At 46.4% G+C, this 23,140-nt stretch overlaps 1 protein-coding gene across 2 annotated transcripts in view; it reads right to left on the reverse strand.

The window, feature by feature from the left end:
• The window catches only part of SLC24A3 (solute carrier family 24 member 3), a 489,682-nt gene that overhangs the window by 220,739 nt on the left and 245,803 nt on the right, over positions 1-23,140 (reverse strand). The gene's annotated exons all lie outside the window — the stretch shown is intronic.

The following is a 23,140-nucleotide window of genomic DNA, read 5'->3' on the forward strand; positions in this document are numbered from 1 at the left end:
TTGCTGTGCAGCATTATTGTACATCTCTTTGTGCACCTGGACAATTAGAGGATAAACTCCTAGAGGAGGAATAGATGGCTAAAAGCAATGCACATTTTAAAACTCTGTTAGAAATAAATGCCATCCAAAGGGTTTGCACCAATTTTTACACCCACCAGCAATGTATGAGAGTGCCTGATCCACATACCCTTGCCAACACATCAAATTATCTAATGTCTGGACTTTTGCCACTATGAAGCAGTTAAAATGGTGCCCAGTGTAGCTTTAATTTGCACTTTTGCTTATAACTGATAAGATGATTTTTTCATGTTTTAAAAAAAGTTTGTTTCAATTTTTTTAAGTGTGGTAAAATATATATAAAATTTACCATCTTAACTGTTTTAAAGTATATAGTTCAGTAGTGTTGAGTTCATTCACACTGTTGTAAAACCAATCTTTTCCATCTTGCAAATCTGAACCTTTATGCCCATTACTAAACACAATTCCCCAATCTCCATCCTCCCAGGTCCTGGCCGACACCATGCTACCTTCTGTACCTAAATTAGACTCTAGGTACCTTGTGTGACTGCAATTATATAGTATTTGTCATCTCTTTTGTGTGACTGGCGTATTTCATTCAGCCTCATACCCTGACAGTTCATCTCTGTTGTAGCATATCTCAGAATGTCCTTCCTCTTTATGGCTGGAATATATATATATATAATCATTTTGTGTATCCATTCACCCATCGGTGGACTCTTAGGTGCTCCCACCTTTTGGCGATCATGGATAATGCAAAAATGGGTGTGCCAATATGTCTTTGAGACCCTGATTTTAATTCTTTTGGATAAACACTCAAAAGTGGAGTCGCTGGATCATATGGTAATTCTATTTCTAATTCTTCTAGTGTGTTTTAATGCCATTTTCTTTTCAGCTGACCCTTAAACACCACCCAGGACCTCTTTCCAGGAAGCCTCTGTCTCCCATCAAGCTCATCCCTGAAGATATCCTCAGCTCCCTCTGATGCTCTGGGATCTGCCTCCCGGTGTGGCTTTAAAATGAAGCCAGAACCAGCTCTAGCAGTGTGAACCCAACCTGGCCGGGCAGTTGTGAGAAGCTGAGCGATGAGCAGAGGCAGCCCCTTCTCAGTTTCCAACACAGCAGCCCCTGTTCTCAGACCTCAGGGCGCTTGGCCCAAAGACCTACTGGCTCCTCTTCCGCTCACAGCTGCCGTGACCCCAGTGCTCACACCAAGGAGGCAGTGCCTTTGGGCATTTGGAGCATGAGTTAACCTCAAAGGCAAGAAAACCAGCTGGTACAGCTGGCAACAATGCCACCTACCCTGAAGACCTTGCCAAACATGCCAAACCCTAAATTTAGGTTTGGTTGAAACATATACTCAACAACCCCAGAAGCCACTGAAATGTGATAGCCAAATTCTGTGTCCAGGGTCTTAGGCTGGCTGCCTCAAGAATTTCTTTTCCATTTGTTTTAATAGCAAAGAACTCTCTTTTTTGGTCCCCTTTACCACGACTTTGGAAAGCTAAGTGCAGTCAAAAATCTCCCAAGGAGCTAGTGCTTGTTAATTGTCAACCTCCACTGCACAGGGAGGAGAAGGATTATTGGTGACTGAGTGCAGGTGCCTCCTGGAGTCCCTGGTCAGTGGAGCGGTTTGACCAGTAAATCAGGACTGATCACTGGTCCGGGTCTGCCTGGCCTCAGCAGCCATTAATTACAAGCAAACAAGCGAACCATTAGTAGGTAATTGATTGCTGCACAGTCTCGATCCCTGCAGTGGAGACAGGTGTGCTGCCACGTGAGCCCAGCTGTGCTGGCCTGCCAGGCCTCAGAGTGGGAAAGCCCGTAGCGACACCCTGGTGTGTTTCTGTAACTCAGCACACTTTCCCATCTGCTGAGCTGGTCTCTGCACTGGACCACACACCCTGCAATTCAATTCAGTGCGTACAGTTGCAGAGCCTTGTACTGACAGAGCCATGTGCTGGGGTGTCCCCAAACTTTGCCCAGGGGTCCTTCCTGAGATCTTTGAGACCCCCACCAAGTTAGTGGTTGGAGGAAAACTCTCAGCAGAAGATCTCACTGTCCAGAACATTTCGGCAAGGTATGGGATCTGCCCTCACCAAAGCAAGAACAGTCTCCACTGGGAAAGCAAGTGAGACTGTTCCAGGCTTGTGTCTTTCTTTTCCCCTTCCTTCCTTCCTTCCTTCCTTCCTTCCTTCCTTCCTTCCTTCCTTCCTTCCTTCCTTCCTTCCTTCCTTCCTTCCTCCCTCCCTCCCTCCCTCCCTCCCTCCCTCCCTCCCTCCCTTCCTTCCTTCCTTCCTTCCTTCCTCCCTCCCTCCCTCCCTCCCTCCCTTCCTTCCTTCCTCCCTCCCTCCCTCCCTCCCTCCCTCCTTCCCTTCCTTCCTTTTCCTTTCTTTCTTTCTTTCTTTCTTTCTTTCTTTCTTTCTTTCTTTCTTTCTTTCTTTCTTTCTTTCTTTTCTTTTCTTTTATTTCTTTTCATTCATTCATCATTCATTCATTCATGTAACATTTGTTGAGCACCTATTATGTGTCTGCTATCTGTTAGGCACTGGGGACAGGAGGATTACTGTCTAGTAACTTAGCTTCACTAATGAATGTAACTTTTCAACTATGATGAACACCAAGAAGATACTTCCTGGGCCCTATGAGCCTGTGGAAGGCGGGCTGTGATGCCCCTGCCTGCATAGGGAGGTAAGAAGAATAGGAGTGATAAGGGATAAGTGTTAGAGAAAAAACTGTCTGGGAAAACGAAAAGCCTCGAGAAGCTCAGGGGAGGGAGGCCCACAGGGTGTTTAATCAATTGAAGAAGGAGAGTGAGTCTGGGGGAGAGAAAAGAACAGAGTGAGAGGAGGTGAAGTGGAGAGGGAGGCAGATCATGCAGGCCAGTGGCCCAGGTTAGGAGTGTTGGCCTTTACCCTTAGAGCAATGGGAAGTCACTTATGTTTTTTAAAAAGGGGGTGCAGCATTAGGTTAAATTTGTAGGAAGGTCTCTCTGTCATGTGGAGAGAGCGTTGGTGGGGACAGAAGCGATGCAGTTACACCACCAGCCAGGAGAGAGGAGGCAGCGCTTGCCCTCCTGTGGAGTGGGTGTGGCCAGGTCCTAGAGCTCATGCGGAGGAACAGCCAGCATACTCATCAGGGAATTGGCATGAGGTTTGAAGGACAGGCTGGGTCTCGGAGGAAGGCCAGCTTTCTGCCTTCAGCAAAGGGGGGAGGCGTTGGGCTGGACACAGACAATGGGGACCCAGGAGGAGGACCAGGTCTATGGGATGGTAAAGGGGTCAGTTTGGACATAGGGAGTGTGAAGACCATGTGGCTCCCAGGAGGAGGTGTCACCTAGGTCTAGGGCTCACAGGAGAACCCCAAGGGCAGGAGTCAAATAGTGGAGGCCCTAGCACCCACTCTGGAGAGGAGGGCCATGTGCAGGGTCACCCATGAACGCTCACTGGGCTACCTCTGGGTGGGATGAAAGGTTGACTTGACTTCCTTGACTTCCCAGGAGCCTCCCCGGACACTCTCCCCAGCTAGTCCACCCACATCTACTCCCCGTATCCCAACTCAGATTCACTCTGTTCTCCCCATCGCAGAGCTACCCCTCAGGCTCTCATCCTGCATCCTCTTTATGGACTGTTGGGACCACTGTTAGGACCAGTATTTCCCCAGAACCTCCTGAAAAATGGGAGTCAGTCTGAATTTTCCTGAACCTTGATGCCCCCTGGCTCAGACTCAGCCCTCCCGGGTCTCCTCTCCAACACTATCAGATTCCTCTTATCCTATATAATAAAAGGGTAATGTGCAAATTGACCCTAACAGCAGAACGACTGGGAATGACTGGTCACTATGACACACACTGACCACCAGGGGTCAGACACTCAATGCAGGAGCTGCCCCTGGTGGTCAGTGCGCTCCCACAGGGGGAGCTCTGCTCAGCCACAAGCCAGGCTGGTGGCTACCAGCACAGCGGTGGTGGCGGGAGCCTCTCCTGCTTCCTCAGCAGCACTAAGGATGTCCGACTGCAGCTTAGGCCTGCTCCCCGCTGGCAAGTGGACATCCCTGAGGGCTTCCGGGCTGCCAGAGAGATGTCTGACTGCCAGCTTAGGCCCAATCCCCTGGGGAGTGGGCCTAAGCCAGCAGGTGGACATCCCCCAAAGGGTCCCAGACTGCAAGAGGGCACAGGCCGGGCTGAGGGACCTCCCTCCCCCGAGTACACAAATTTTTGTGCACCGGGCCTCTAGTATTAACAAAATGGATTTTCAGTAAGGTCTGAAGCCAGGCCCACAGGATTCTCATTCTGACTCTAGCACTCACCAATTGGACAACCTCAGGTGTCAATTTCCTCATCTAAAATTGAGGCTGCTGCCTTTTATACTTCATAGAGCTGTGGAAAACTAAGCCATAATGCATGTGAAGTGTTGAAACTAGTATCCAGCACATAGGAACTGCTCAATAAATGTTAGTTGTCATGACTTTGCTATTTCTTTCAACATACTTGGTGCACATTAACATCCAAGCAGCGGCAATGTAGCAGCATCTCCTGAGAACAGTACCTCAGCTGTCTGTTTCTTCCTCTGCATTGGCAACTCTTCACACACAGGAGCTGTTTCTCATTCATATTTGACTCCTAATTTCCCTTACACTGCCCTGAGCATGCTCCATAAATGATGGTTCCTTCAATGAATATGCAGCCACAAGAAGTTCTGAGAGTCCAAGCATACTAGTATAGTAGGTGGTGGGGAAAATGAGCATTTATAATGTTCCAATCAAGAACCCAAAGTATTTTCAGAGGCTTTTTATTAAAAGGGGTAGTCAATATGCATTTGCTGCATTCTATGGGGTTTTTCTTACACTACTAAACTCAGCTGCATTGTTTCAAAGCCTTCCAGGAGAACACCAAAGCCCCAATGCCAGGAGAGATAGGTCTCCCAGGATCCAAAGATTCCTGAACATTAAACACAGTTCTCAGATTAAGCCCATGACCCAGGGAACTCAGGGAAGTCAACTGTCCTTGGTACTTTCTCTTTTCCAAGATCAGCAGCATACAGAATCTTCTCCTTAGCTGAGTGTGGGGATAAGTAATACGGGATCTAAGGAACATTCTGGAATCCTCTGTGGTCTAAGGAATGTTCTGGAATACTCTGTGACTTGAGAATGTTCTGGAATCCTCTGTGACCTAAATGGGATAGTTGTCTGAAAAAAGCACAGAACCAGATCTAGAGCTGAGGACGCCACCACCTCCCAGCTAGACAGCCTGCTAGGCAATCCCTAATTAGAGAATGTACTTCAAATTGGGCAGCATTATTATTTTTTTTAAAAAAAGCAAAATTCAGGCAGCTATTTCCAATAATGTAAATGTGTTCCAAAGGCAAGGTCACGAAGGTGTGTGAAAATGGGTTTGGGAAGCAAAAAGAACAACGGGGTATAAAGCACCGCATTCTCTTTGTAACTGTTTCATAGTCATCAATGATTGGAGCCTCTCCCCTAGTCCAAACTTTCCACGTGAGAAAACGGGCCGAGGGAGGCGACATGACTTCTCTTAGCTCACTGATCTTAAAGTCAGAGACCTAAGACCCTTCTCCTAGTAACTGCACATTTTGCAAATCAAATTGTATTGAACAAATTTCCGTTAAAAAAAGTGGCAAAAGACCAGTATGATAACACCATTACTGGGTAAAATATGTTATACTTTCTCATCCAGACCCTGTGCTAAGCTCTTTGAATACATTTCCTGGGTTTTGCAACCAGCGTATGAATATGTACAACCGGCCCTGTTCTACTGGGAAGAGCCGAGTCTGCCCAGTCGGCTGAACAGCAGGTATTGGAGCCAGAGCCCCTTGAAATTTTCTTTCAAGGTTCTCAAAACCTGAGTGTAGCATCGCAGCCGTGTACCCTGAGCACTCGAGGTCCTCATGTGATGCGAGTATCTGAGACTCTCCACTCAAGGGCTCTCTCATCCCGCAGGTGGGACAGTGGGGCAGACCAGAAGAGCTGGGAGGCTGCTCCCTCCGCCCCCCAGAGCAGGGGGGGGGTGCCAAGGATGGATGGAGCTGGAGGTTTAAAGCCTCAGCCTCCTCCTCCTACACTGTGTCTGGAGCTCCCCAGCAGGACTGAGCCCACAAAGCAACCTCCTCATTTGGTACCATACCTCGTATCGATTTCCTTCTCTCTCCGTGTCACTTCCCCAATAGCCACCAATGCTTTCTGGGATCACAAGGATATTCTCCAGGTCAAATATAAGAAAAGCCACAGCATAAAGGGTCATACCAAGAACAGCAGCAGCAAAACGCTTTGTCAGCTGATTTAGAGACCTGAGTTGGGTCAGAAGGCCACTTCTGAAATAAAAATAGAGCCCCCAAGATGCATCTGTGGTTACGGGCAATCCATAAGGCCCTGAGCCTGCATGTCCCTTCTCCCTGGGGGTGGGCAGACAGGCGGGCCATTTATCAGTTGCTGAAAGGCTGGGGCCAGACCAGACGCAGCCATACAAGGTCATCCCCTGGCTCCCAACCCCGACGGATGACCTCTGTGTTCAGATCACTACATGAATTCCCTACAGATAATCAAGATGACAGATGGCAAGAGCAACTGAGGGCTTCCTGCTGACACCATGGATGGGGTTCCTCAGGCCTTCCAAGGGAGGGAATTAATGTCCAGGGACTTTGGAGTGCTATTTCTGTACAGGTTTTTTGTTTTGTTTTGTTTTTAATCCCCCTATCTAGGCTGTCTCTTGTGAAATTGATGACCACATTCCTTCACTTCCAACATCCTCAAAGCCAGTATTAGTCATCTAGTTCTTCTTGGCATCAAATCTAAATAGTCTGACACTATACACAGTATACACAGAGTTTATGCATAAGGTCAATAAATGGGGGAAACTGCTAGGAAAGCAAGAACCTAATCAAGCCACTTGCCTTTATTGTAATATCACCAACACCCGCTCTTTAGGCACAGGGCACATAATACTCTCCTGACAGGCAAGGCCAGCATGGTCAGGAGGAGCCGGCTGGCCCCCGGCTGAAACACTTCCCTCATCCAAGGACTACGGTATCTGTGATGCTAAACTCCAGGCCGAGCGCTGTTCTTGCTCTTCAGAGTTCTTTTAACACACACATATACCATTGAAGACAGACTCTGTAACTCAAAAATATTTCCGGATAATTCATTTATCTGTTATTAAACATCTCTCCTTTCTGTGGACTAAGTTTGCCTTCAACTATATTGGAAATCTGGCCCCTGCAGACCCCTCCAGCTGCACACACCTGCCTCTTTCTCCTGCATTTATTATTTCTGCAAATGGCAGCGGCACCTACACAGCTGCAGAAGATCTGGAACCATCCCTACACATGACCTGGATCACATCTAGCCAGTTTCCAAATCAAGAGGCCAGATCCCGCCTCGTTTCTTCTACCCATTAGCTCTCCTTTGCCACAATGCCACAGGGGCAGGTCTTAGGAGCCCCCACCCCACTCCACCCCCCTACCCCCCGCACTGGTGCCATGACAAGCACATTTCTCTGTGTCATCTTTCCTCTTCTAATCTCTCCCACTCACTTCTTCCCACATGGTGCCCAGAAGAGTCAGGACAGTGGTACAGGAAGAGAAAGGGAGGATTAACAAGCATGTGCTACTGGCATCCCACCTCGAGGGGCTGCCTCTGGAACTCTGTGCACTCTGGGACAGGACCCTTGTCTGGATTCCTATAACCATGGGCGATGACATCCTGCCTGCTACACCCTCCTTGCTCAAGTGGGTTTCCCTCCCTGTCTGCTGCAGCCACCTCTAAGCATACAGCTAGCTCTCTCCAGCAAGATCTTGTCTAATGTTACATATTTTGGATACAGCCCTTTATCAAAATCGCGTTTTGGAAAGATTGTTCTCCCAGGCTTGTCTTTTCATCTTAACAGTGTCTTTTGAAGAAGTGAGACGTTTTTCATTTTAATGAGGTCCAACTTCTTTCTCTCTTTCACGGATCGTGCTTTTGGTGTTGTATCCAAAAAGACATTGCCAGCCTCAATGCCACCTAGATTTTCTTCTAAGTAATCTTCTATGAGTTTTATAGTTTTGTATTTTACGTTTCGGCGTCTATTGGATATCACACAGTAGAAAAACAAAGTCATGCGCCAAGTAGTTAAAAACATCAGGGCTTCCTTTTATCTCTGTTTTTAATCAAGTCCAGGATTTGCACTGGAGGCGAGCTCAGACTTATTATTTAATCACCAACATCTTAGGTTTATAGCAACTGCACATCAAAATAAACCTCTGGGTGTATGCATATAACCGGCTGCAAGGTCAGCAAAATAGCGGCTGGGGGTGCAGATGGCTTATAGTCCCCTGGCTATGAGTGGACTGCTTGGGTATGACAGAGCGGTCAGAGAGCAAGGAGGACTGCACAGTAGTGTCCCCTTATCTGAGGGGGATACATTCCAAGAGCCCTCAAGGATGGCTGAAACCGGGATAGTACCAAACTCTCTGTATAATGTTTCTTTTTTTCCATACCTACGTGTATATCTTTTTACTTTACGGCTTCCTTTGGGCATATCTGAATTGCCAGCATCCCTGCTTTTCCACGTTGGGGCCACTCTTAAGTAAAATAAAGGTTACTGGAACTCAAGACTGGGCTATTCCAACTATCCATCTGATAACCAAGACGGCTGCTAAGTAACAAGTAAGGAGTGTATACAGTGTGGATAAGCTGGACAAAGGGATGAGTCAAAGGACAGGGCTGAGTGGGACAATGTGAGATTTCATCATGCCATTCAGAACGGCACACGGTTTAAAATGTGTGAACTGTTTACTTCTGGAATTTTCCGTTTAGTATTTTCAGACTGCCGTTGACTGCAGGTCACTGAAACTGTGGAAAGTGAAACCGTGGGTAAGGGGGACTAATGTATATACCAGATGAGGTGAAAATCCTACTTGAGTCTTCCCAAGTAATTTACCAGTTTTCCCACACACTTTCTAAAAATCCTCCCTACCCCCCTCGCTTCTGCCTTCCTCAGGGCTGTTTCCTTAGTTAAAAATTAGTCTCATGTCCTAATGTCATTTCTGGATATCTACTGTGTACACTCATCTAGTCTGGTTTAATGCTGGAGCGTCAATAAGATGTAAGATATATTTCAGCATAGAGTAAATGCTCCTTCACTTCATTGCTCTTCCTCAAAATACAATTTGGCACTCAGGTGAATCCAAAAATAAATCTTACAGGCTTTTAAATTAAATTTAAAACATTTTTTTAAATCTTCTACCCAAGAACATTTATTGTTAAAATATTTTAATATATATTTAGATACATGTGGAAGTTGCCTTTATACAGGTCGTGCATTGTCCAACTCAATTCTAGTTATTTCATTACTGCTTTCTTTATTGTTATTTTCTAAGTAAAAGATTCAGTGTTATCTTCTAACTGGTCACTCTCAATGTTTAGGAAAGCCTTTTCATTTCTGCATATTTTTCTTGTACCTGACCATTTAAAACTTTCTTATTAATGTTGAGAGTTTATCAATAGATTTTTCTTTGCAGATAATCATATTTAAAATAGTTGTTCACTAGATCCTTTGAAGCAAGCATGTGAGATAAAAATGGCAGTGGGGGCCATTCTCTGTCACAGATGTGATTTTCATGGGCTTGCGAGTATCTCCAGCACCTCTATTGTTGACTGCTGGTGTCAGAGAGAGAACGTGTTTTTGACACTGGGAGACTCTCTTCTATCAACATAAACATTTATATATAGTGTTTTTCTCCACAGAGACACGTCTCTGTGATGTATGACAACGGTAGGTACTCTACTATCAATCAGTCTGCAGCACAAAGATGAACTCTTACCTGCTCCTGAGAGATGTTTCTTTTAATCTACTGCCAAATTTAGTTAATGTGTTGTTTTTTTAGCAGTTTTGAATTTCAAATAATTTTCTTTTCAGGATGCTCTGTGCTAGGTTTTAAAGTCTGGGTTATGACAAAGTTCTAAGCCATTGGGAAACAGATACTATCCCCATGCCCCCTGGCTACCTGGCCCCAGGCAGAGGAGCCCCATGAACCTGGGGGCCTTCTCAAAAACCTGAATCACATAGTGTAGGTGCCTCCTGCTGGGCCTTGCTTCGGGCTGTGCCCCTGGAGACCACTGGGATCGCAGAAGCACCTGACACCAAATCCACCGACTTCAAAAGACAAGCTAGACTCCACTTGCCACTATGGCTGACAGTTTCATGCAGCGAGCTCCCCGGCCCAGGTGGAGTAAGACAAGTAGAAAAATCTCCTCAGACAGTTTAATTAAGTTGAGTGAGTTCCACTGTTCTGGAAAATAAACCAAACCATTTTCTCTATTAGCAAAAATGACAATTCAGCATCCAGGCAGATTGCTGAATTAATAAAAGTTCATTAAAAAAATCCATCTTTTAATTAGAAGTCTCTGCAGACCCAACCACCAAATTGGAGACTGATGTGATTGGAAAGGACAGGGAGAGGTCCTGGTGCCAAGGCCCGCGCCGGCCCGAGCTCTGCTACGCCTCCTTTGGGACACTTTCCGGAGCTCTTCGCCAGCATCTGCAAAGGAGCCACCAGGCCCTCCGTGGAAGCAATGACAGCTCCCCCAGGAGGGTGTTAGAAGGACTACATGGAACCTACCAGAAGGCGGTTAGTAAGGTGAGGGAGAACTGGCTCAGATCCCGGCTCCCCAGTTGCATGGCTGAGGGTGAGTAACTCACTGTGTGACCTCGGAAATGGGAAAACTAATGGTATTCAACGTATGTCATAGACAGCTGTGGGATGGAGGAAGAAAAGCCACATTAAAGACTGAGCACAGTTCCAGGAGATGGTCATGAAAAGTCAGTTGTTATGACTATGGTTGCCATTACCATTTAGCTATCATCTCTCGTGGGGAAACAGGGGCAAACTGTGAGTTAAGAAAGTGGAGCTCTGACCCGTCAGTTCCATAAACTCTGAGCCTCAGTTTTCTTACCTCTATCATGTAAATAAGTAGTTTCTGCTGATCCTGTTCTTCAGAATTCTAAGGAACGTGAGTTTAAAATCCTGAAGAGTCCCGTGGAGGTGAGGTGTCACACACTGCCCAATGTGTAACTATAGCAAACGTGTAAGTAACACCCTCAGCGCCAAATCTCAGAAGTGGTATCCTTGGTTTTGAAAGTGGCAAAGCTACTTTCTGGGCGTTAGAGAGTGGAGGGAAGTTCAGGAGTACCAACATTGATGCCAGATACAGGGGGCCCCCAAGCCTGGCCATTTTAATACAAAGCCCCCAACACCTGTGTAGGGGCCACGGCGGCTGCATGCTCTGTGCAATGAATGGCCTGAAGGTTCCTCGTTTCCTCCTCAATCTCCCTGGGGTCCTTAGGAGCAGCTCCCACCACGGCTGACAGCCGGGGCCTACACAGACGTGAAAATGAAGCTGACCCGGAGACCTGGGAGGGTCTGGGAAGTCTGTGTGCTCATGGGCACCACTGAGGGGGTGCACTGCACCATAACTGGCCCTGCCATTTCAGCAGCGGAAGGGGGACAGCCAGACACACTCCCCTCCCTCCAGCAGGAAACCTCGCAGTCCTCGGCAAGGCCAGGGGTAGAGACCTTGCTTCCCCCATTAACCAGTAAACTGAGATCAATTTTTGGAGAGACGCCCTCCACCGCAATTAATATTGTCATGGAAGATTGTCTTTCATAGCCCTGGTGAAATGAACATGCATAACACCCAGGAACTGACGCAGGCAGAGTGAGCTGGGTTTGGGAAAGCGAGGTAATGAGCTCCCAGCCTCTGGCTGGTTTTCTGTTTCTCTCGGTATCCTTCCCCACAAATGTAAAGCATTAAGTGTTGTCATCATCATCGCCATCATCAAAAACAGATCCTTCCCAACAAAGCCCATGCCACCTGCTTGCCCAAGGCAAGCCCGATCTCTCCGGCAGGTAAAGGTGACCCTTATACAGAGGAAGTCTGCACCACTCAGGTGTGCTTCCGCTGAAACACCTCACGGGACCCACAGAACCGACCACACATATATTTATGACGCCCATGACATAGGGCCCCTTCATGGGTGGCACAGGCCATTACCTTTTAAGTAATGAACACACTTCAGAATCTGTTGAAAGCTACACCATCTCCACAGAAAAAGCACACGAGCACTAATTCAAAGCATTCAACTCTCACCCCAGTGGGTCCTTCCGAATTAAGAACCATTGTTCTGTAAGAGGAATGTTTTTAAGAAATAGTACGTTAAAGATTTGAAAAGTAGAATAATTTAAAACCCCAAGATTACTTGGCCTTTAAAGAAATACATGGCAAATTCCTTTGTAAAGAATAATTTCTGTCATGCAGAGATTTGCAGACTATTATTTATATATTTTTAATTTTCAAATCTTGCTCTAGTTTAAAGGAACATTGAAATTAGAGCACAGGGATATAAACTGGCTGCATTCACTCAGTTTAATTTTTTAAAATTAAAAAATAGCAACTGTTGATGCAGAGTGCTGTGAGTGACCCCAGGATATCAAGGGAGGAACGCTGCTACCCCTTCTGCATGCTTCTACTTCTTCATCCCCACTCCTTCCACAAGCTGATGGGCCTGGCCACCGGGTGCCGCCTCCTAAAGCCACGTGTTAAACATTCAGGGCTTTTACAAGCCAGCGGTTAAATTGTTATTGTCTTGCTATTGGCCACTGTGGGTGAATTCACACCACAGAAATCGGCTAGGACTACAAGTGACAAGTTGGGGTTTTCTTCCCTCCCAGGCAGCTTGTTTACGGGGCCGACCCTGCCCCATTCCCTAGTTACATACATGAAATCAACACCTAGAAACGTTCTCAGAGATAGCATCTGTACTTTTAACCACCAGAACAAAAGCAAAAATGTATTAGCAATGAACCCATAGGAAGAAATTGGTGCCAAAGTTGATATTCGTGGCATGTTCATTAAGGTTGAAATCTGAAGCAATTCCAGGACCCACATTCATGGAGTGATGGAAATAGTAAATTAGAGCACTGATTCGGCAAATCTAGAATCTCCCATCCGTGAGGACCTCATGGCAATGCCACACACTACAGACACTTTCAGCCAGATTGACACATACAGGGTCAGCACAGAGACTCCCCCTAATGCCAAGTCCTGTGTTAGGCACAGGTGACGCAGAGGTGAGCCGAGTGTGGGTCAGTCTAGTTTGTTCTAATTTCCTTGACTTGGTGTTAGCCAAGACTGGTTGTGTCTACATGTGTACATGTGTATGTGTGTACAATGGAGGGGGGAGAGTTCAGTGCACAAACTTAACCTTGTACATCTGAGCAGTCATTTCCCAGACTATGATGTGTCTGTAGTTTAGGTTCTGAGCAAATGTTACTCAGGAGAGAGAAGAGCCCTCTCTTGACACTTGGGTAGTGCAGCCTGGCTTCTTAGTTCCACTCCACTCCCTTCTCAGAGAAGGAAGTCCAGCCCTAAAGTCATTGAGATCTGAGCCAGGCCTCCTGGGCACTGTTACCTCTGAACCACATTCTAAGCCACTCAGCTTTGGGGAGCCAATAAATCCAGCAGTTCTACAGCAGGCAGGAGAGAAATGATGTTTGGATGACACACTGTGGTCAGGACTTTGGCTCCTAGTTTGAATCCCTAGCAGATAAGACAGGTAGAGCTGAACTCTCCAAGGTACTGAGCAAGGGCAAGGGTTGTAGGGCCTCTCTACACACACCCACACAGCCTTAAGACTGTGGGAACAACCTGAGCTTGCAGGGTGCTCCTCAAGCAGGTGTCCCTGGTGGGCTTGAAAGCACCTCTAAGGTTGCGGGAAGGAGGTCAATATGGACAGATACCCCTTTACCACCAAATGGGTGTCCCTTTTTCCTGGGAATACTCCCAGGTTTGAAGAGTTGAAGATTTCAAGCTGACATCCTTGGATGGGCTTGTGACAACATAATTTAGTTTGCAAATATTCATAAATTGATAGTGTCCTTTATCTATGCAAACAAATTGAGGCTTGCTAGTTTTTAGACTTAATGGAGAGAGACCTCAGGCCAGACACCAATGAGAATCATGGAAAGCTAGAGGAAGAATGGCTCTAGAATTCAGTGGTTCTCAACCTTCCTAATGCCGCGACCCTTTAATATAGTTCTTCATGTTGTGGTGACCCCCAATCATAACATTATTTTTGTTGCTGCTTCATAAATGTAATTGTGCTACTGTTATGAATCATAATGTAAATATCTGATATGCAGGATATATTTTCATTGTTCGTGAGCCACAGGTTGAGAGCCGCTGCTAGATCAATAAGTACATTTACTCTTTTGTGCTATGCATGAGCAAACTGAGGTGATGTCATGTGTCCAAAGTTACACAGGGACATACTGGCAGAGCTGGGCTGGTACTCAGGTCCCTTGGTGTCCCCAGGTGAATGCACCATGCAATACGGACGTGGCCACTCCGCATGCACACAGTTAGGTGGAATGCCCCTGCTCAGCACTGTGAGCCTGTGCTAATTTCTCCTGCACTGCAGGTTGGTCAGGGGCAGTTAGGAGTCCTCAAGTTTGGGGACATGCCGTTCTCCAAGAAGCTTCTATAGCACTAAGTAAAACACTGGCTCCAGGCCCAAGCAGTGAGAAAACTCAAGCATTCCAGATAGTTTTCATTTCCATGAAAGCTCCCCACTGCTGCCACTGGATATTTCCTCTTCCTTCTTGAACTCCAGCTTGATCCCTGCTTCTCCATCCCGCTTCTGTCAAAATCATGGTGACATCAACATCCCTGGGCATGACCACCAAGAGCTCTAACCTTCCACCTTACTGATATTATTACTTCCAACATTCATGTTGTCTGTCCTTCCTAAGCCTTGAGTCTTCTTGTGTCATTAGTGATGTCACTATGTGTTGGTTTCAAGCAGCTTTTCTGACCATTACCCCCCCCCCCCCTGCAGCTGTCCAGGTCATTTACTCTAGAACCCCCACTGCTACAATCCTTTCTTAACTATCCATCATCTTCCTTACTTCCCTTCCCTGTTGCCTATTAGGTTTTATCATCGGTTCTTCTAATTATTCCTCTTCAAATGCCCCACCTTCTCGCCCTTCTCCTCTTGTGCGATACTGAAGCGACAAAACTTTGGACTGTGGTTAAACCCAACTCTGAGCCCCTGAGCAACTTACGTGGTCATAAAAGATGACAGATCTGGGCCAGCAGGCTCACCTCAAAGGGGCCATCAAAACTCAAAGGGACACCCAGGGAGCTGGGTGATCTCATGACATTTTCTATGTAAACTTGTTCTCTGCTCTGGGTTCCTACTTCCTTCTCTGTCCTCAAATGCATCCTCTCATCAGCTCATCACTTTGCCTTCTATTTGGAGAAAATAGGAGCAATCAGGCTCTCATTTTCCTCCACCAAATCCATCAGGCTCCCTGAATCTACACCCATATTCTCTCTCGCCCACTGTTAAAGTGTAAATGTCCCTGCTGCTTTAAAAGGAGGGTTGGTGACCACTTGTTCTGAGTGCCATCCCCGCCCCCCACCCCCGGATTTGGACAGTTTTACCCCCATAGCTTTCCCTTCTGCTTCTGAAACATCATGTCTCCCTTTCTAGTCCATCATTTCCATCAGCAAACACATATTCTAAAGAATTTCCATCCCATTTGTTTATTTTCTCCTTAGTTTCCTTTGCCTTAGGAGATGTATTGGTAAACATACAGCTATGAGAGATGTCTGAGATTTTGCTGCCTATGGTTTCTTCTAGGATATTTATGGTTTCATGACTTATATTTAAGTCTTTTATCCAGTTTGAGTTTATTCTTATGTATGGTGTAAGTTGGTGATCTAGTTTCTTTTCTTTTTCTTTTTATTTTTTTTGCATGTATCTGTCCAATTTCCCCAACACCATTTATTGAAGAGACTCTCCTGACTCCATTGTATGTTCTTGCTTCCTTTGTCAGACATTAATTTAGTTTAATGGCTTGAGTCAATTTCTGGGTTCTCTGTTCTGTTCCATTGATCTATATGCCTGTTCTTGTGCCAGTACCAGGCTGTTTTGATTACAGTGGATTTGTAGTATAACTTGAAATCTGGCATTGTGATTCCTCCAATTTTGTTTTCATGTCTCCAAATTGCTGCAGCTATTCCTGGTCTTTTTTGGTTCCATATAAATTTTTGGAGTATTTGTTCTAGCTCTGTGAAATATGCCATTGGTATTTTAATAGGGATTGCATTGAATCTGTAGATTGCCTTGGGTAGTATGGACATTTGAATGATGTTGATTCTACCAATCTATGAACACAGTATATTCTTCCGCTTGTTTATATCTTCTTCTATCTCTTTTTTTCAACATCCTGTAGTTTTCCAAGTACAGGTCAAAATAAAAAGCTTCTGCACAGCAAAAGAAACCATCAACAAAACAAAAAGAGAGCCCACTCTATGGGAGAACATATTTGGCAAGGATACATCTGACAAAGGATTAATATCCAAAATCTATAAGAATTTCATACAACTTAACAAAAGGAAGACAAACAATCCAATTAAAAATGGGCAAATGACCTAAATAGATACTTATCCAAAGAGAACATACAGATGGCCAAGAGACATATAAAAAAATGCTCAAAGTCACTGATCATCAGAGAGATGCAAATTAAAACAACAATGATCTATCACCTCACACCTGTCAGAATGGCTAGCATCAACAAATCAACAAATAACAAGTGTTGGCAAGGATATGGAGAAAAAGGGAACCCTAATTCACTGCTGGTGGGAATGCAGACTGGTGCGGCCATTATGGAAAACAGTATGGCGTTTCCTCAAAAAATTAAACATGGAACTGCCATTGGACCCAGTGACCCTACTTCTAGGAATATATCCTAAGAAACCCAAAGCACCAATCAGAAAGAATGTATGCATTCCTATGTTCACAGCAGCACAATTTATAATAGCTAAGATCTAGAAACAGCCCAAGTGCCCATCAGTAGATGAGTGAATAAAAAAAGCTGTGGTACATTTACATCATGGAATATTATGCAGCAATAAAAAAGAAAAATATCTTACCCTTTGACACAGTGTGGAGCAACCTGGTGCATATCATGCTAAGTAAAATAGATCAGTCAGAGAAAGACAAGTATCACATGATCACAGTCATATGTGGAATCTAAGTAACAAAATAAACTGATGAACGAAGTGGATCCAGAACATGGAAGCATGGAACAGACTGCAGAATCTCAGAGCGAAGGTGGGGAAGGGTGGGTGGGTGGGAGGTAATCAACCCAAAACCTTGTATGCATATATGCAGAACCCATGGACACAGACAGTAGGGTTCTGAAGGCCTGGGGGAGGAGGGGGAGGTAGTCTGGAGGGGGCCAATGGGGGAAAAAATGGGACATATGTAATACTTTCAACAATAAAGAATTATAAAAAAAGTAACAAGAGAATAAAAAAGAATTTCCATCCAAAAATCTCTTAAAAACAAATCCCTTCCTTGTTCAGCATCCTATATCTAAGGGGCATCCCATTTCTGTGCTCAGTTTTCAAAGAAACACTTGCAAAACTAAACTCCACGATCTCACCTTAGCCTTTGACTCAGTTACTCCTTGACTCATTCAACCCATTTTCCACTTTCTAACCTCCTCCTAAAACTGCTTTTGTCAAGGTCGCTACATGCTCCATGGTCAGACATCTCCACACAGGCTTCTCCAATGAGGCGTTCGCTCCCTCCTTAGTGATTTCCGGGACGTTGTTCTCTTCTTTCTCACTGGCCACTTGTCTTGGTTTCCTTTGCTGGTACCTTTTCCACTGGATTCTAAATGGTGATGTCTTTCCAGATCAGCTCATAGCTTTAAACACCATCTATAAGCTTACGTCTGCAAATGGATAGCTCCAGGCTGAACCTCCTGCCTGAACTGCAGGCACATCCACACATAGATGGCATCCACACTAGATCATTTAGATGACAGTATACTCGCTACTCCCCACCTCCCCCCACCAGACCTGCCCCTTCAGTCCACATCTTGCCTGTCCTGAGAAATGTCACAACAATTCACAGCATGTTGAGCCACACATTTAGGAGTTTTTCTTGCATCCTTTATTTCTGCTATCCTGTCCAAAGTTCCATGTTACTCTTAACTATATCACAAATCTGCCCTCTTTTCTCCACCTCTATTACCATCACCATTTCTTCCCTGACACTGAACTGGTCCCTTAAGTGGTGTCCTGGCTTTCACTTTTGTCGCCTTCCAACGCATCTTCCCACCCAGCAGCCAGCGCGATCTTTCAAAATGCAAACCAGGTCATGCCACTTCTGTGCTTAAAACATGTCACGCTATCCTGCTTATTTCTCTCACAGCAATTATCACAACCTGTAATTTCCTTGATCGTTTGTTTTCTTGATGGTTGTCTCCTGACTAGAATATGGGCACAGAGGACGGGGCCCGGCTAAATCAGCACTGTGCCTAGCACCTGGTAGACAGCCATCACCACACGTTTTGATAAATTAATCAACAGTTTTTTGAGGAAGGTCTTGTAATCTAGTTGCAGGTCCAGGACAGTTTCTCGTGGCCAGCAGAATCTCTGTATGCTAGAAAGGCAAGATGTGCTTTAAATAGACTCCGGTCCTGGCAGAAGCGAGGGCCCTGGGAGAACTCCGTCTCTGCAGAGCCTTTGATCGCCCTCGGAAACTGAAAGCCCCTAAATATAGGCCACCTATTAAAGATACATGAGCTCCCGCCGCATGCTCAGAGCCCTGGAAACCAGAGACTTCCATCATGGTGGACACTTTGACATTTGCTCCTAATCAGTGAAGGCACATATTTTATGGCCGTGCGAGGGGAGGATGACCAGGGCAACATTCCAGGAGCCTCAGAGGCTTCCCCGCGGAGCAGGGATTGCGCTTTGCTCTCCACGGCAAACACAGCACACCCATGGCCACAGGCTCATGTCAGCTGAAGAGGTGGCTCTAACTTCATTCCTTTCTCCCTGTGGCTTCAGGCATCGTAGCTGCTCACTGTCCTCCTTTCTTTCATGTATTTTCCTTAAATCCTCGTTTAGGTGAGGTCTGCGGCCTTTTTCCTGACGCAATGAGACATTTGGGTCAAAAGAACTATTACAGGAAGTAGGAGTTGGGAATGAGTCTGAAATAATGTCATCCTTTGACATTTACAGAAATTCTGCTCAGATTTATCATGTGGGATCCTATGTTCAAGAACAGCCTCACTTCTATATAAGGTGAATATATATGGGTATAATTTCTCAGAAAGTTCTACTGGGGAGTGCTGCTCCAGACCTACAGGATCCCCACCAAAGCCACTGGAGCTGGTTTGGCTCAGTGGATAGAGCATCAGCCTGTGGACTGAAGGGTCCCAGCTTCAATTCTGGTCAAGGGCACATGCCCCGGTTGTGGGCTCGATCCTCAGTAGGGGGTGTGCAGGAGGCAGCCAATCAATGATTCTCTCTCATCATTGATGTTTCTACCTCTCACTCCCTCTCCCTTCCTCTCTGAAATAAATAAAAATATATATATTTTTTAAAAGTCACTGGAGAAACACTGACAGGGAGCTATAAAAGTGAACAAAGTTCAAACCTCCATATAACCCACCACCTGCTGGGAAAGGGGAAATCATGGTGTGTTTGCGGACCTTAGTTTCTTAATCTGTATAATGGGCACGCTCGCTCCCTTTTCTCTTTGCTTCAGTATATTTAAAGGCTCGCAAAGAAGGTAGACTTTAATTCCTGAGATAAATGTACCATGTACATATTATTGTTAATCTTAAGTACTAAGTACTAACAAACAGTCCCCAGAAACCAGGCCCAGGAGGAAAAATTACTGAGTAAGTGAGCAAGCACACACGAGTTCTCCATTTGGTGTTCTAAACCAGAAGCTTTCACAGGATTATTCTGCCCCCCACTGACTTCATCTCTGTCCTCGCTCCTCTCTTTGTGAGCACACACTTGAAAGGGCTCACACTACACACCCACCCACAGGCAGTGTTTGAGTGTGTGTGTACGTGTGCATGAATGTGCACACACGTGCATGTGAACTGAGGGCCTCGGGTGGGGAAGTCAGAGGTAGGCTGCAGAACCAGCTCTGAGCAGGCAGGACAGCCTGCCCCCAGCAGCCAGTGCCAGCCAGGAGGCCGGGCGGGCCCTGGAAGCCCCTGTGATGAAGGACCTTTCACAGCAGCAGCAGCTTTTTATAGGTTCTATTAACCTCTAAAAAGGTCAACAGAAAACCATTAACTTCCCAGTGGCCTTGGTGACAGTGTGTTTCAGTGTTCTGCAAGTCAGGCGTGAGCGTCCAGGCGTGGAGATGCCCTGTGTGAAGGGCCTTCTAATTTCAAAAGGGCTGTGACAGTGGACAGAGAACCTACCCGGGCACCTCACTCCAGACCCAGGCTGCCTCCCAGCAACCTGGGAGAGCCATGGGGGGACAAGAAAAGTACAATCCACACTGAGTTCCTTCCAAGACCTCCACCCAGCCGGGCCCACTGCACAAGAAAGCCCATGCCTGGAGGAGGCCTTGTCATTGCTGGGCTCACCAACTGACCCTCTCTCTCTCTCTTTTTTTAATTCTCACCCAAGGGTATGTCTGTATTGATTTTTAGAGAGAGAGAGTAAGAAGAGAGGATGGAGAGAGAGGTGGTGGGGGGGGGGGGTGGGGGGGGCGGGACAGAGAAACATTAATCAGTTGCCTCCAGCACACATCCCTTCCAAAATCCCGACCTGGGATTGAACCTGCAACCTTGGTATGTATCCTGACAGGGTATCGAACCTGAAACCCTTTGGTGCATGGGACAATGCTTTAACCAACTGAGACACCGGGCCAGGGCTGTCCCTCTCTTCTCCCCCTTTTAATACTTTGATTTTATTGGAGAGTTCGAGACCTGCAGAGAGGGCAGTGAAGCAGGGGAAGGAAGATGGGAATGCCAGTGGCAGAGGCTCTGCAGTCTCTCCTCACACCGCTGAAACCAGGGGGAGAGCAAAATTATCCACAGAAAGCTCCCTGGAGGGGAAAATGTCAGAATAAAACAGCTCGCCCGAGACTGCTCCAGCAGCCTCGCTTCATTTGAGCAAGTGGTTAAGGCCTAGCGAGTGAGGGGGTTGCTCGGGTTCAAGTCATGGCCCACTGCTGACGCGCTCCGTGTCCCCTCTCTCACTGCTTCAGGGGCACGGCGCACATCACATCACAAAGTACTAGAAGGAAACACTCTAGAAACATTCTTTTTAAAAAACATTGCACCTCCCAGGCGGTTAAAGTGTGGGCTGAGCTGTGGGAGTCCTGCCCTGACCCGATGAACTGGGGGGTCACTGGATGGGCCTGGGTGCCTGTCCAGGGTTGGCTCAGGGAGCTGGAAGGACGAGGAGTCTCTTGGGTGACTCCTTCAGAGCAGCGCACTCATCCCAAATGCCCTGGAGCTAAAGGCTCCTTCCAGGCCTGGGACCAGGGTGAGCTGAGGGAGGCACCCAGGGTGCAAAATTTAAGGAAGTGCCAATCCTTGGGGATCAAGGCCACTCTGCACCTCTACCACCCAGAGAGGGAGCTGCCCCAGATGCAGTGGGTGACTTGGAGCCAGCGCCCCCTGCCATTCTGTGCCCGAGATGCCTCGTTGGAGCATCTGGTGAGACTGGCCCCACTCCTTATAAAGACGAGGCTCCCAGGTGCCTCGCTGGGCAGAGTGACACATGCCCAGCACCAGCAGCACCCGGAGCTTGTTAGAAATGCAGAGCCCCAGTCTCACTCCAGACCTACTGAGTCATAACATGCATGTTAACAAGATGCTGGGTGATCCACATGCAAAAACATATTAGATTTGAGGGCTGGCAGAGCCGAGGAATGGCAGAAATGACAGGCTCCCCTGGCATTTGCCAACTCCAAGCCTCGGTGGTGCTAGGGGGTGACTGGTATTGATGGGAGGAGGATAATCCAAGGGCTATCCTGAGATCACAAATCCACGTGCGGCTTCCGGAGGGACAGCACATTGATTACATTAATAGAAGTAGTTGTTGGCCATTCATTAAATATTTAACAAAGCCGTGTGGTATTTAAATGGAGGATCAACCACCCTCTAAGGTCCATCCAGTAGTGAGAGCCTATTTAATATTGTATTACGTCGATGCAGTCTGTGCAATACAAATCAATACATATTCACATGGTGTCTCAGGCGTATCCAGAACTTGAAAGAACAATGTCAGGCGCATGCCCAAGTCCCCGCTCCTTCCACAACTGAGCGATGCGAAGGCTGGCAGCGAGCAGGTTACTAACATGAGGAGGTTCACAGATTGCAAGAAACCCACCTCTACTTGGCCATTTGACCTGATGGAGCCTTAGATGGGGGTGATGTTAAGGAGCACTGAATGGGAAGAAGGTGCTGGGGACGCTAACAAGACTGCCTGGAATGTTGAGAGTTGTGCTCAGTATCTCTTTAAAATATATCCGAGTGCATGTACTTTCCATCGAAAGCAACGTAACTCAGAAAGCATGTCAATCACCCAGTTCAAGTCCACCGGGACTGTTCTGTCACATGCCATGCTTGGAGCCGCCTACAGGTTCTGGACTTCAGTCCTTTAAAATCTCAGGATACTCCAAGGACTCCCAGGCTCACGCTGAAGGGGAGGAGCGAGTTCTGAGCAAATATGACCATGGCATTGCTATTTTAACCACCGTAAGGGCGAAGGCAAGTGTGCTAAGCAGTTGCAAGTTCTCAAGTGTCGACAGGTCACAATTCTTACGTCCATCAAAGTAAAAGACTTGACAAAACTTTCACAATAAAAAAGAACCCCCACACAATTTCCCTCTGTCCCCACAGCATTAAATATCATTCTTATTTCAAATATGGAAAACCACAGGATAGATATTAACAACAAAAGCAGACTGTTCAATCAGCTGGGAAAAACATAGTCTGGGGGAAACAAAATGTGGCATATTCATACAGGGGTGGGCAAAAGTAGGTTTAACGATCTGAGTACATGAAAAACAGGGTTTATTCTTGTATTAGCATTTATTAACTTTTGTATTATTTTAAAAGTAGTAACAGTAAACTACTTTTGCCCCACCCTGTACAATGGAATATTACTCAGCCTTATAGAGGAAGGAAATTCTGACACATGCCTCAATATGGGTGAACCTTGGGGACTCTGCTGGAGTGAAGCAAGTCACAGAGACAAACACTGTATGATCCCACTTACATGA

Source organism: Myotis daubentonii, chromosome 8, assembly GCF_963259705.1.
Source record: "Myotis daubentonii chromosome 8, mMyoDau2.1, whole genome shotgun sequence".
Taxonomy (NCBI): domain Eukaryota; kingdom Metazoa; phylum Chordata; class Mammalia; order Chiroptera; family Vespertilionidae; genus Myotis; species Myotis daubentonii.